Below are 12,601 nucleotides of genomic sequence, written 5' to 3' on the forward strand. Positions count from 1 at the left end.
CACACACACACACACACACACACACACACACACACACACACACACACTCTCTCTCTCTCTCTCTCTCTCTCATGAGCACTGTTTTGGAATGTGTTTACATTTGATTTTTCAGATATACAAAGCTTTTGTTTTATGATAATTTACCCCAAGAATGCCATTTATGTTATTGTCTGTGGATAATTTATGACTATTTCTAAGCCTGGTTCATTGTCTGGTTTCCTTCTGTTACCTCATGTGTGTCTAGGTCATCTTCTTCTCAATTGATGGGTGGTCAGGGAACAAATTAAAGTAAAACTAATAGTACTTGGGAAAGACATCATTTGTGAGGTAAATCTTCTGTTACATAGGTCATAGTTTAAGGCCAAATTTGTGAGTTTTATCTAGGACATTGCTTTCTTTCTCATTAGCTCAGATAATTGAATTCTAACTGCATTTGGTTGCAGTTTTATAACTTTAGCTAGATGCTTTTTCCTCCAAAAGGTGAGTTGCTCTCGTGGTAGGCGTTATGATACAGGGAGTAACACTGTCAGGAGAAGGGCAGCTGCCAAGAGCTTCACAAGGTGTACAGATTTTAGTTACAGACTAAAATGATGTGGGCTTTAGTTTTGAAAGCCCACAAAGTATGGTTTGGGGGTTGGTTGGTTTGTTTTTCCCAGAATACCCTGGGCTCTTGAGGTTTAACTTACCAGTCTTGACCAGAATGCTAATTTAAAACTCTACAGCAAGAAATATCTTTCAAAGTATGTCAGCTGTTCATGTCAGCTGATTGCAAAATATGTGGGAAGATTTACATGAAGTACTAAAGAAGGTTGCTGGGAGCAGAGAACAAGAGCAAGGGAAATTAGTTGACTGCCCAGAGTAGTATTACGCTCTGGTGACACTGGCTGACACTGGCTGACACCTCCACTTATGCGGAGAAACGGCCTCAGATTGAAGCAGATATTTATATTATTTGGTCTATTAAAAACACACGAACAGGGCTTCCCTGGTGGTGCAGTGGTTGAGAGTCCGCCTGCTGATGCAGGGGACACGGGTTCGTGCCCCAGTCTGGGAAGATCCCACATGCCGCAGAGCGGCTGGGCCCGTGAGCCATGGCCGCTGAGCCTGCGGATCTGGAGCCTGTGCTCCGCAACGGGAGAGGCCACAACAGTGAGAGGCCCACGTGCCGCAAAACAACAACAACAACAACAAAAAAAACCCCACACAAACAAATTTTTGTCCTTTGGCTGTTTTTTTCCCATAGCTGCATGTGAGTACTGTTCCTCTCCACACATTCTTTCCTCAGACAGGTTGCAGCAAAATGATTGGATTTGTTTTCTTTCACGTGTGTTGTATTTCAGACCACCCTCTCTCAGATCACACTTACTTACCTTGATTGAACTTAGGTATTTCCTAACTTCAGGTATTTCCTAACTTCTTTGGGTGAGCACGAGGAGACCAGAGCTAGGATTATAAGAAATCCAGCGAGGGCATGGAGGAGGTGGCAGCTCAAGAGGGTCAGTGGACCAAATGCCCCAGCAAGAACAAAAGTAGTGCATTCAGTTCCTGCTGTGAGCCAGGCCCTGAGGATGCAGTGGTCAACAAAAGAGGCCTGTGCCTGCACAGCCTTTCTAGTCTTTTGAGCTCAAGTAAAGTCCCTCTTGGAAGAGCAGTTTCAGTGGAGTGGTAGGGTGAAGCCAGATGTGCTGGACTGAAGAGTGAGTATAGGAGATTAGGAAGTAGAGATAGCAAATAGACAGGGCCCTTTCAAGAAGCTTGGTGGTGAGGAGGAGGAGGTGAGCTATAAGGGCACAGAAGGGAGGGATTTGTTTTGATTTACTCTGATTTGTTTGAGGGTGGAAGATTCTTGAACATTGACAGGCTGATGAGAAAGCATCAGTAGTAATAGAGAAATTCAAAAGAGGTCCCTGAGCAAGCAGTTGAGAAAGAAAACAGAAGGCCCCTGAGCAAGCAGTTGAGAAAGAAAACAGAAGGGATTATCTGTAGACAATACTGTGGATGTAAGCAAGGTTTTAGTGAAGGGGCATGAAATTGAAGTAGTTTCTGCTTTTAGATTCTATTTTCAATGTAAAGTTTCAGGGATATTAGGGTGGAAATTTAGCGTGGCTAATTTATTCTGCAGCTATGTAAGAGCAGAGGGTACTAGGGGAAAAAATGGTTTTCTGAGGGCTAATGCATCTGCCCTCATTGCTGCTTCTGTTTCATTGCCTTTTTATCAACAGTTATCCAGTGTCATTTATTCAATTTCAAGTTGAAGTACCTTCTGGGAAAAATAGCTAGTAAACTCTCAAATATGGTCAGTTGATATTACAAGTTAAAGGTAAAACAGTTTCTAATGTTTTTATTTATCTTCAAGTTTTACTGTGAAACTGTACAAATAAGTAAAATACCTTATGGATTTGCATAGAAGGTTAAAATATACAATGAAAGAAAAGCTCTTTCTTAGGAATTTTTGAAAACCAGCTTCTGTAAAGTAATAACTTTTATTGCTGTTTAGCAACACTCATTGAAGAGTGAATATGTGCTGCTACTCACATTGTCATTTACCTTATATATAGTGTATTTGTACTTTTGTGACTCATCCTTATATTGAAACCAGGGAAGACATAATTTGGTTGTCACTTTTGGCAGTCTGGCCTTTTGAGGGTGGTCAACTTAGGTATAAAGATATTTTGCTGTTTATTTTCATTGTTTACCACGTTTTTACCACTATGTACATTAATATTGAAACAAATTCACTTCTTGGCATTTTTGTTGGTTATACTTTTTCTTTTTTTTTAGGTGGGGGCTGCATTGGGTCTTTGTTGCCGAGAGCAGGGGCTATTCTTCGTTATTGTGTGCGGGCTTCTCATTGCAGTGGCTTCTCTTGTTGCGGAGCACAGGCTCTAGGCGCGGCCTTCAGCAGTTGTGGCTCGCGGGCTCTAGAGTGCAGGCTCAGTAGTTGTGGCACACAGGCTTTGTTGCTCCACAGCATGTGGGATCTGCCCGGACCCGGGTTCAAACCTGTGTCCCCTGCATTGCAGGAGGATTCTTAACCACTGCACCACCAGGGAAGCCTGATTATACTTTCTTCATCTTAGCTCGTAAGCACCTTTTTTTCTCCTTCTAAATTGTTGTGGAAGTTTCAGAAAACTTTTAGGGAAGATTCTTGTAATTCTAATATTGGATGTCAATTATTTCTGCGATAGGACATTCTTCAGATATTTTTATTAGCTTGTGACTGACTTACTAGTTATACTACTGTGAGGAATTATTTAACCTCTTTAAGCTTTTATTTCTTCATGTGTAAAATGAAGATAATCATTCCTACCTCATACTATAGTGTGAGGAATAAATGAGATAATTCACAAGTGCTTTTCACATAGTATAGACACATAGTTAGCGCCCAATAAATATTAATATTGTTATTGATGGAAGCAGAGAATTAAAGTATGTGGAATATACTATTTATTTAAAAGATATTTTAAATAATATTGCATATTATTGATACAGTTGATGTCAGTGGTATCTTGGGTTTTTGTTTTTAAATTGTCAAGTTCTAAGAAATTCTGAAATCTGAAAAATGCTCAGCTTTGAGATTGTGGGAATGTGATTAAGTAGCCTTAAAGTTTGTAGCCTATGTTGATGGGAGGATGATAGTCCTAAAAACAAACAACACCATCTTTCTCAATTCTTTACTAAAAAGCTTTTATTTTTAGGGGCTCTCTTTTTTTTGTTAGCCGTGAGTGAGCTAACATGCTGAGGACAAAGCACTCAAAAAGAGAAAAAATATTATCCTTTCGTAGATTCTAAATATTAGAGGCATGAAAACTTTTGTGACATCATATTCCAGTCATCTTTAGATGTATTGAAAACCAAAAAGTTAACTAAATTTAAATCTTCATATGGCTTAGAAGAAGGGCTTTCCCTTTTGTTTCTTTATGACAAGACGACTCTTAAGCAGGAATATGGGCAGGGCGGATTCATTTACAGTGCATTTTGATAGTGATAGTATCTTAAAACTCCCATGAGGATATTACAGTAAAGATTTGAATAATTTGAACTACTGCAGTAGCAGGCAACATTTGTAATGCAAATTGATGTTATTTGCTTATGTAATATTTTCATTCATTTTTCTAAAGAAAATACAGATTTTTTTTCATTCACCCAAATGATTTAACAAATGATTAATTATAAACCTCAAACATACTGTGGTAAAAAGGTAGTGATTTTGTGATTTTGTGTGTCTGTGTATGTGTTTCATTAAATAAGCCCTGTTAGTGTGGTTTGTACTACCTAAATCAGTAACATAACTTCAGATACAATTGTTTGTCTTTCTTCTCCCTTTTCTTACCACTAACCTTTCTGCTTGTGTTCTTCACCACCACCACCCACTTCTGTCCCAGTCCCTATAAAAATAAGTTTGGAGCGAAGGGTCCTTAGTAAAGCTGGATTGTATCATCTAGAAGTACTATCTGGCCTTGAAAGTTGATGTACACATTGATAAAGCTGGGCTGATGTCCTGTAAAAGATGGGAATTTCTCTCTGGTGGGTTTTTAGCTTCTCTGGAAGGAACTCTCAATGTTTGATTCTGGGAGATTCCTAGAGGGCCTCTTAGAGACCCCACCACTATCACCAAATGTGAGCCCAGGGATCTTTGGGGTAGTTAACACTTTGTGTGGATGATGGAGGGTAGAGGGTTGGTCGAGGATTAACTCTCTCTTAGAGGAATATGTGGAATCCTAATCCAACCAGGCACCTTCTTAGAAGCTTTTCTTCTTGTGGTCGTTCCTCTAACTTGAAAGTATCCACAGCCGTATAATTCAGGGTACTACTGGTGAGACCTTCTGGGTTGCCTTGGCCTGTTCCACTTCAAAACCTCCATCTTTTAACAGACTACTATTGGTCCCTTGAGTTGGTTCAGAGGATATGGTCTCAGTCTTTTAACCTTGGGCATTGTTTCCTATTTTCTAGGGATTGGTTATAGAAATTAGAAGTAAAGTCAACTTCATGTATCTTTAATGTGGTTAGTAATAGTTTTCTTTAATGATTTATTCTTTCAGTGACCTATAAAAGTGTATGCAGAGTCATGTGAATGTTTGTGCCAACTAAGCAAACATTGGCTTAGATTTTGTTAATGGTAGACTATGATTTGAGCCACAGACTTGGTGCAAGTTCAAATGTGATGATAGTTTATAACTTATTGACTGCACAGAATGTGCCAGGTACTTAAGGTCTGTTATCTTTAATACTCATAACAGTATTGAAAGGTAGGGACTGCTAGCCCCTTTTTATAGATAGGAAACTGAAGCTCATAGAGGGCAAACTAACAAACATAGTAAACGGGGAAACCGGAATCTGAACCTAGGATCTGCCAAACTCCAGATCCAACATCTTTCCCCCATACCATACTACCTCTTGAGGCATACATATATAGCCTTAAATCCCAGAATAAGGCAAGGTTAAACAAGCACTTTTTTTTTATAGAATGGTATATTTTTAACTCTGATCATATATTCATTCACTTGTAACATAGCTGCTGTTAATCTAAGTATGTTGATTTTCTGAGAAACACTTTTTGACGTATAGCATACACAAAGCAAAGCACACAAACCGTAAGTGTACAATGGGGTGAATTTTTACAAAAGTATGTGCCTGTGTAACTACTACCCAGGTCAAGAGATAATAACATTATCTCTATTAGCATCCAACAGGCTCTTTTATGCCCCTTCCAGTCAGTACTCTATCCCCTCCCTATAAATAACCACTCTTCTGAATTACCACCATAGATTAGTTTTGCCTGTTTTGAAGTTCATAGAAATGGACTTATACAGTGTGTATTTTGTGTGTATTTATCTGGTTTCTTTTATACATTATGTCTGTGATAGTCATCCATGTTGTTGCATATAGTAATAGTTCTTTTCATTGCCGTGTTTGTCTATACCATGGTTTATCTTAACCATTCACCTGTTGATGGACATTTGGGTTATTTTCAGTTAAGTTGTCATGAGTCTTGTGCATGTCTTTTAGTGCATATATATATATATGTGGGGTATAAACCTGGTATAGTTTTAGTAGATACTTCCAAAGAGAATCCCAGTTGCTCCACATCTTTGCCATCAGTGGCTATAGTTTAAATTGTTCTAATTTTAGCCATTCTGGTGGGTGTGTAGTTGTGTTTTGTGGTGTGTTTTTTTTGTTTGTTTCTTTATTTTGGCTGCATTGGGTCTTCATTGCTGCATGCAGGCTTTCTATAGTTGTGGCGAGTGGGGGGGTACTCTTCATTGTGGTGCATGGGCTTCTCATTGTGGTGGCTTCTCTCGTTGCAGAGCATGGGCTCTAGGCGTGTGGGCTTCAGTAGTTGCAGCCCGCAGGCTTAGTAGTTGCAACACACGGCCCCTAGGGTGCACAGGCTTCAGTAGTTGCAGTGTGTAGGCTCAGTAGTTGCGGCATGCTGGCTCTAGGGCGCACGGGCTTCAGTAGTTGTGGCGTGCGGGCTCAGTAGTTGCAGCTCATAGACTGTAGCGTCCAGGCTCAGTAGTTGTGGCCCACGGGCCTAGTTGCTCTGCGGCATGTGGGATTTTCCCAGACCAGGGCTCAAACCTGTGTCCCCTGCATTGGCAGGTGGATTCTTAACCACTGTGCCACCAGGGAAGTCCTTCTTGTTGTGGTTTTAATGTGCATTTCCCTGACGACTTTTCAAATGCTTATTGACCATTTGGACATCCACCTTTGTGAAATACTCTTTTGTTTAAATATTTTGGCCATTTTTCTTTTAGGTCGTCTCACATTGATTTGTAGGAATTTTTTGCATATTCTGGATATGAGGTCTTTGACAATTATATGTATTGCAGATATCTTCTTCCAGGCATTGGCTTGCCTTTTTGTTCTCTTAATGTTGTTCTTTTGATGGACAGAAGTTTTTAATCTTAAGTCCAATTTATCAGTTTTTTCTTACATGAGTAGTGCTTTCTGTTACTTGTTTAAAACATCTTGTCTTCCCTAAAGTCATGCAAATATTCTCTTAAATTATCTCCTAGAAGGTTGATTGTTTTTCCTTTCACATTGAGGCCTACAGTCTGTATGGAGCTGGCTTTTGGGTAAGATGTTAGGTAGAGTCAAAGACCTTTTCCCCCAGTTGATCTAGCACCATTTGTTGTAAAGGTTGTTCTTTCCCCCCACACTGCATTGGCATCTTTGTTATCATGTGGCCATATAGCTTTAAACCGAGGCTTGGTACCTGGTAGGTTAAATCCTCCAATTTTGTCCTTCTTGAGAAACTATTTTGAAATGGCTTAGATAGTCTTAGATGATAGCCCAATCCCTCTTCATTCCTCTGCCTTGTCAAGCCCTCCCTGCCACTTAGCCCCAGAGCTTTCAGCCTAGAGACTCACCATCTTTTTTTTCTAAGACTATTTCAGACTTGAGGCTAGAACTCCTTAAGCAAATGTGGCTCCTCTTCTTGTGAGAGATTAATACTGAATCTCCTTCACTCATTATATCCCCTGTCACCTTGGCTGCTACTCTGGCACAGGGCTGCTCTGACTACCTTTAGGACTACCATTACTACTCAGTCATGAGAGCCTTGTGTATACTATGACTTGAATCTTTTCTGGATATCCCCATTACTTGTTTACTCTCCTCTAACAGGTCTTGGAATAAGCAGACAAAAAAATGGCAGGTTGAGCACACCCCCTTCCCTGCAGAGAGAGAGAGAGAGAGAGAGAGAGAGAGACACACACACACACACACACACACACACACACACACACGTACAAGTGCTTGTTCAGGTTGTAAAGAAACTGGATGATTGATTAGGACTCCTTGTGTGTGGTGTAAGTAGTTCATTAAGGATGAAGAAACATTTATTGAGGTGGTTGTGTGCCAGACACTGTATTAAAGTAGCTCATCTATCTTTTTTTCTTTTCTCTGTTAAGTAGAAATAGCTACTTTAAAATCCATATTTTCCTGTGGTTAAAAAAAAAAGTTAGATTTGTCTAAGTCAGACTTAATATGTAAATTCATTATACAAATAATACTTCAGTTAACAATGAACAAATATACTTCAGTTAACAAATTTTACTGAATTGCCCTGGGCACAGAAGAATTTTCTGAAAAATTTCAGGCCTCCTTCACACTGGCTGGTTGGCATTCTTGGCTGAAACTCGTGAGCAGTGGCACTCTCTTAGGTTTCTGAAGGGTGAGTTGGGCCAGAGCAAGACCTGCTGAAGGGGAATGTGCAGCCCATGTTCTTCCCATCGATAGGTGACACAGGTTTGAGGAATGTGGAAATGTTCATAGTGTGGGGGGCTGATAGAGCCTGTTGCACCTAGGAGAAAGAGAGTACCTTGCCAGGGTGTGACAGGAAGAAAAACTACTTTGTGTTGTTGGATTGGTTACAAAGTTCCCGATTTCAGATCTTTATATTTGCCTTAACATCTGAGTTTGAAATAAGCCTTGAAATAATACAATATTTTATTTTTCAAACAATAAAAAGTTTTAGAAAAAGCAATAGATTAACCATGAACAGATTCTACTTAAACATCACAGATGGTTCTTTAAAATATAGTATTATGAGAATATAAAATGATACAGCACTCTAGAAAATAGTTTGGCAGTTTTTACAGAACTAAACATGCACTAACTTAGGACCCAGTGATTATACTCTTGGGCATTTATCCCAGAGAAATAAGAACTTATGTTCACACAAAAACCTGTACGTAAATGCTCTTAGCATCTTTATTATAAATACTATTTAAATATACTATTAGTGTATATATTATTAATGTAGTATATATACTGTTTATAATAGGAAAGTATAGGAAATAACCCATATGTCCTTCTGTTGGTCAGTGGTTGAACAAACTGGTATATCTGTACAGTGGAATACTACTCAACAATAAAAATAATTGGCCTACCGATGCACGTAATAACCATACATTGGACCTTAAGGGCATTGTATTGAGTGAAAAAAGTCAACCTCAAAAGGGTACATGCTGTATGATTCCATTTACATAACATTCTTGAAATGATAAAACTATGGATATGGAGAACAGATTAGTGGTTGCCCAGGGACAGGAATGAGGTAGGGGAGTTGGGGCAGTTCTGTTTCTTGATAGTGGTAGTTTCATAGGTCTGTACGTGGGATAAAATTGAACTATACACAAACACAGATGAATGCAAGTGTTTTGGGTTTTTTTAAATGGTGAAAACTGAGTAAGGTCTGTAGTCTAGTTGATAGTAATACCAACATTTCCAGTTTTGCTATTGTACTAGAGCTATTTGAGATGTCACCATTAGGAGGAACTGGGTGAAGGGTGTACAGACTTCACTATTTTTGCAACTCTGTTCATCTATTATTATTTCAAACTAAAAAGTTTTAAAAATAAGGTATGTTGTACACTCACATTCATGGCAGCGTTATTCACAATAGCCAAAAGGTGGAAGCGACCTATCCGTCTGTCGACAGATGTTAGTATGTACATACCATGGAATAATATTCAGCCTTAAAAAGGATGAAATTCTGACTCATGCTACAACGTGTATGAACTTTAAGGATATTATGCTAAGTGAAACAAGCCAGTCACAAAAGGACAAATACTGTATGATTCCACTTATATGGTTAAAATGGTAAATTTTGTTATGCTTATCTTGCCACAATTTTTAATAAAGCATTATTATTGTATAAGTAACACATTTTTTATAAAGTAGGCATATTTTAAATGCAAACATAAATCTCCTGGAATGCTTTTAATCTTTTTCATTTTGCAGTGATCACAAACTTATAAATAAGTTGCAGTTTCAGTACAAATAAGATTTTTTTCCAGAACAATTTGAGACTGTTGCCAACCTGATGCCCCATCTCTTTCAAATATTTTAGTGTATACCAAGGACATTCTCTTATATAACCACAATACTACCATCAAAATCATGAAATTAGCATCAATGTATTGCTGCTGTCTAATTCTTGGGCTCTTCAAGTTTCACGGTCATCCCAATAATGACCTTTATAAAAAAGGGAGCCAGTTGAGAAACAAGTGTTATATTTACTTGTCATTTCTCTAGTCATCTTCAGTCTGGAACAGTTTTCCAATTTCTTCATAACTTTCATGACATTGATCAATACTTTTGAAGATTATAGGCCAGTTGTTTTGTAGACTCTCTCTCAATTTGAATTTGTCTGAAGTTTCCTCATGAATTTATTCAGGCTATGTATTTTTGGCAGCAATATTCCAGAAGTGAGTCTGTGTCCTCATTGCATCTTGTCAGGTGATGCATGATTTCGATATTCCCATTACTAGTGATGTTTACTTTGATCACTTAAGTGTCAGGCTTCACCACGGTAAAGTTAACACTTGTTCCCTTTGTAATTAAGTATGTTGTAGGGATATTTTGAAACTATGCAGTAACTTGTTCCTCATCTAATTTTCAGTTTATTTCACTTATATGTTTATATCCATGAGCACTGATAGTTTATTATTTTATTTAGTGAATTATAATCTATCATCATCTTTATTTTGATGCTCAATTTGTCCCTGATTTAAACAGCAGTAACCCCTTCAAGCTGGTTTTTGTGTCCTTTTGACATGTTCCCATCATTATGAATGCTTTTAAATTAAAAAAAAGGAATTATGATATTAATGAGTACATAGTATCCTATGTAGCATAATTTGCTTAAGTAATCCCTTTGGAGCATTTTGTTTTACTTTAAAAACTTTTTATTTTTTAGTATAGCCAGATTGCCTTCTGGAAGCCTTGTAACAATGTATGCACCCACCAGTAGTATGTGTGTACAAGTGTCCCTTTCTCCACACTTTCATTAACAATTGGAGAGTATTTTTAAATACTAGGAACTTCATTATTAAAGGGAAACTGTCAGAGGTCAAATGACCCTGTACAGCCAGCATTAAAAGGGGTATTTCGTGCTCTAGACAAGGGAAGAAAATAGGGTTTATGTGTATCTTTTACTGTTTTTTTTTTTTCCTCTTTAAATCAGCAGAAAAGAAGGTGTCTTAGCACTAAAGCAGTTATTTCCTTCTTTATAATGCTGATTTCATAGGTAAACAATTTAAAGTAGATATGTTACAATGGAATGTTTTTTTCTCTTGACTCACTTATTTCTCTCAGCAGCTGACCAGTCATTGACCTAAAGATCTTTTCTAAATTCTGAAGCCATTCTCTATTAACCAGCTGTATTGACTGTTGGTAAAGTTGCTGACCAGTAGGCCTCATTTTCCTCATCTCTGAATTAAATTATGTGGTTTCTAAGGTACCTTCTCTGTAAAACTGGAAGATCTTATGAAATTTTATCCTGAGAGTCGGAAGAAAGTTTTGTTGTTGTTAGCTTGCAAAACTGGTTGAATTTTGTAGTAAACGTTTTCCTTATGTGTCTAAGGACAACTGAATTGCAGTAAGTATCAATTCATTGTCTATGGGCTGTTTTTGTTCTAGGACTTTGATGTTAATCTACCCTTTGCTTTTAATGTTAAGTTTGTCTTGTGACACTTTTGACTGTTTAATAGAGAGGACCAAAATAACCCAGACATAGATTTCATTTAAGAATTAAATATATAGAAAAAGAAGGTATCAAACTGGTGGGCATGGGAAGGATTATTCAATAAATGGGATTATGATAATTGCTAGTCAGAAAAAAATTCACTTAGACCCTTGCTTTAGACCATATGCCAAAATAAATTGTAGATGTATTAAAAATTAAATGTAAAAAAACCCTCTAAGTAGAAGAAAATAAGTGAATATTTATTCAGTTTTAAGCTTATATGATAGCAAAATAATGAAGAAAATTACTAATGGAAAATTAACCAATTTGACCCCTTAAAAATTAACTTGAGAAAACAGTTTGGCTTATAAAGTTAACCACACACTTACCATGTGACCCAGCATTTGCACTCTTGGGTATTCATCTTAAAGAAATGAGAGCTCATGTTCACAGGTTAATCTGTACACAAATGTACATAGCAGCTTTATTTGTAATTGTAAAATACAGAAAATGACTTGAATGGAGTAAATGGAGAAACAAACTGTGGTAACATCTATAACATCCAACATCTATATAATGGAACACTACTTAGCAATAAAAAAGAATGAACTGTGGACACATGCAACAACATGGATGGATCTTGAGGGCATTAAGCTGAGTGAAAAAGCCAACTTCAACGGATTACATATTATATGATTCCATTTAGATAACACTCTTGACATAGCAAAATTATAATGGTGGAGAATAGATCAGTGGTTGCCAGCAGTTAGGGTTTAGGGAAGGGCATGACTGTTAAGGGATAACACAAGGGACTTTCTTTATATTGATGAGTATTATTGAACTATTTTTGCAACAGTTCTAATCCCCAATTGTAGTGACAAGTTACTGAAATCTAATCTGCACATATGATCAATTTCATAAAGCTATACAGACACACACACAAAGAAAAAAAGTGGTGAAATCTAAACAAGGTCTGTGGCTGAGTTAATAGGTTGTACTGATGTCAGTTTCAGGGTTTGATCATGTACTATTGTTGTTTACCGTATTCTTATTGAGGGAAACTGGGTGGGAGTATACATGAGAACTCTCTGTACTATTTTTGCAACTTCTTATGAGTCCTAAGCA

General features: G+C 37.6%; 1 protein-coding gene across 5 annotated transcripts in view; it reads left to right on the top strand.

Annotated features, from left to right (window-relative positions):
- The window catches only part of AFTPH (aftiphilin), a 64,356-nt gene that overhangs the window by 13,366 nt on the left and 38,389 nt on the right, over positions 1–12,601 (top strand). The gene's annotated exons all lie outside the window — the stretch shown is intronic.

This window comes from Aethalodelphis obliquidens, unplaced genomic scaffold, assembly GCF_003676395.1.
Source record: "Aethalodelphis obliquidens isolate GAN/ISIS:26980383/991018 unplaced genomic scaffold, ASM367639v1 scaffold40, whole genome shotgun sequence".
NCBI classification, from domain to species: Eukaryota; Metazoa; Chordata; class Mammalia; order Artiodactyla; family Delphinidae; genus Aethalodelphis; species Aethalodelphis obliquidens.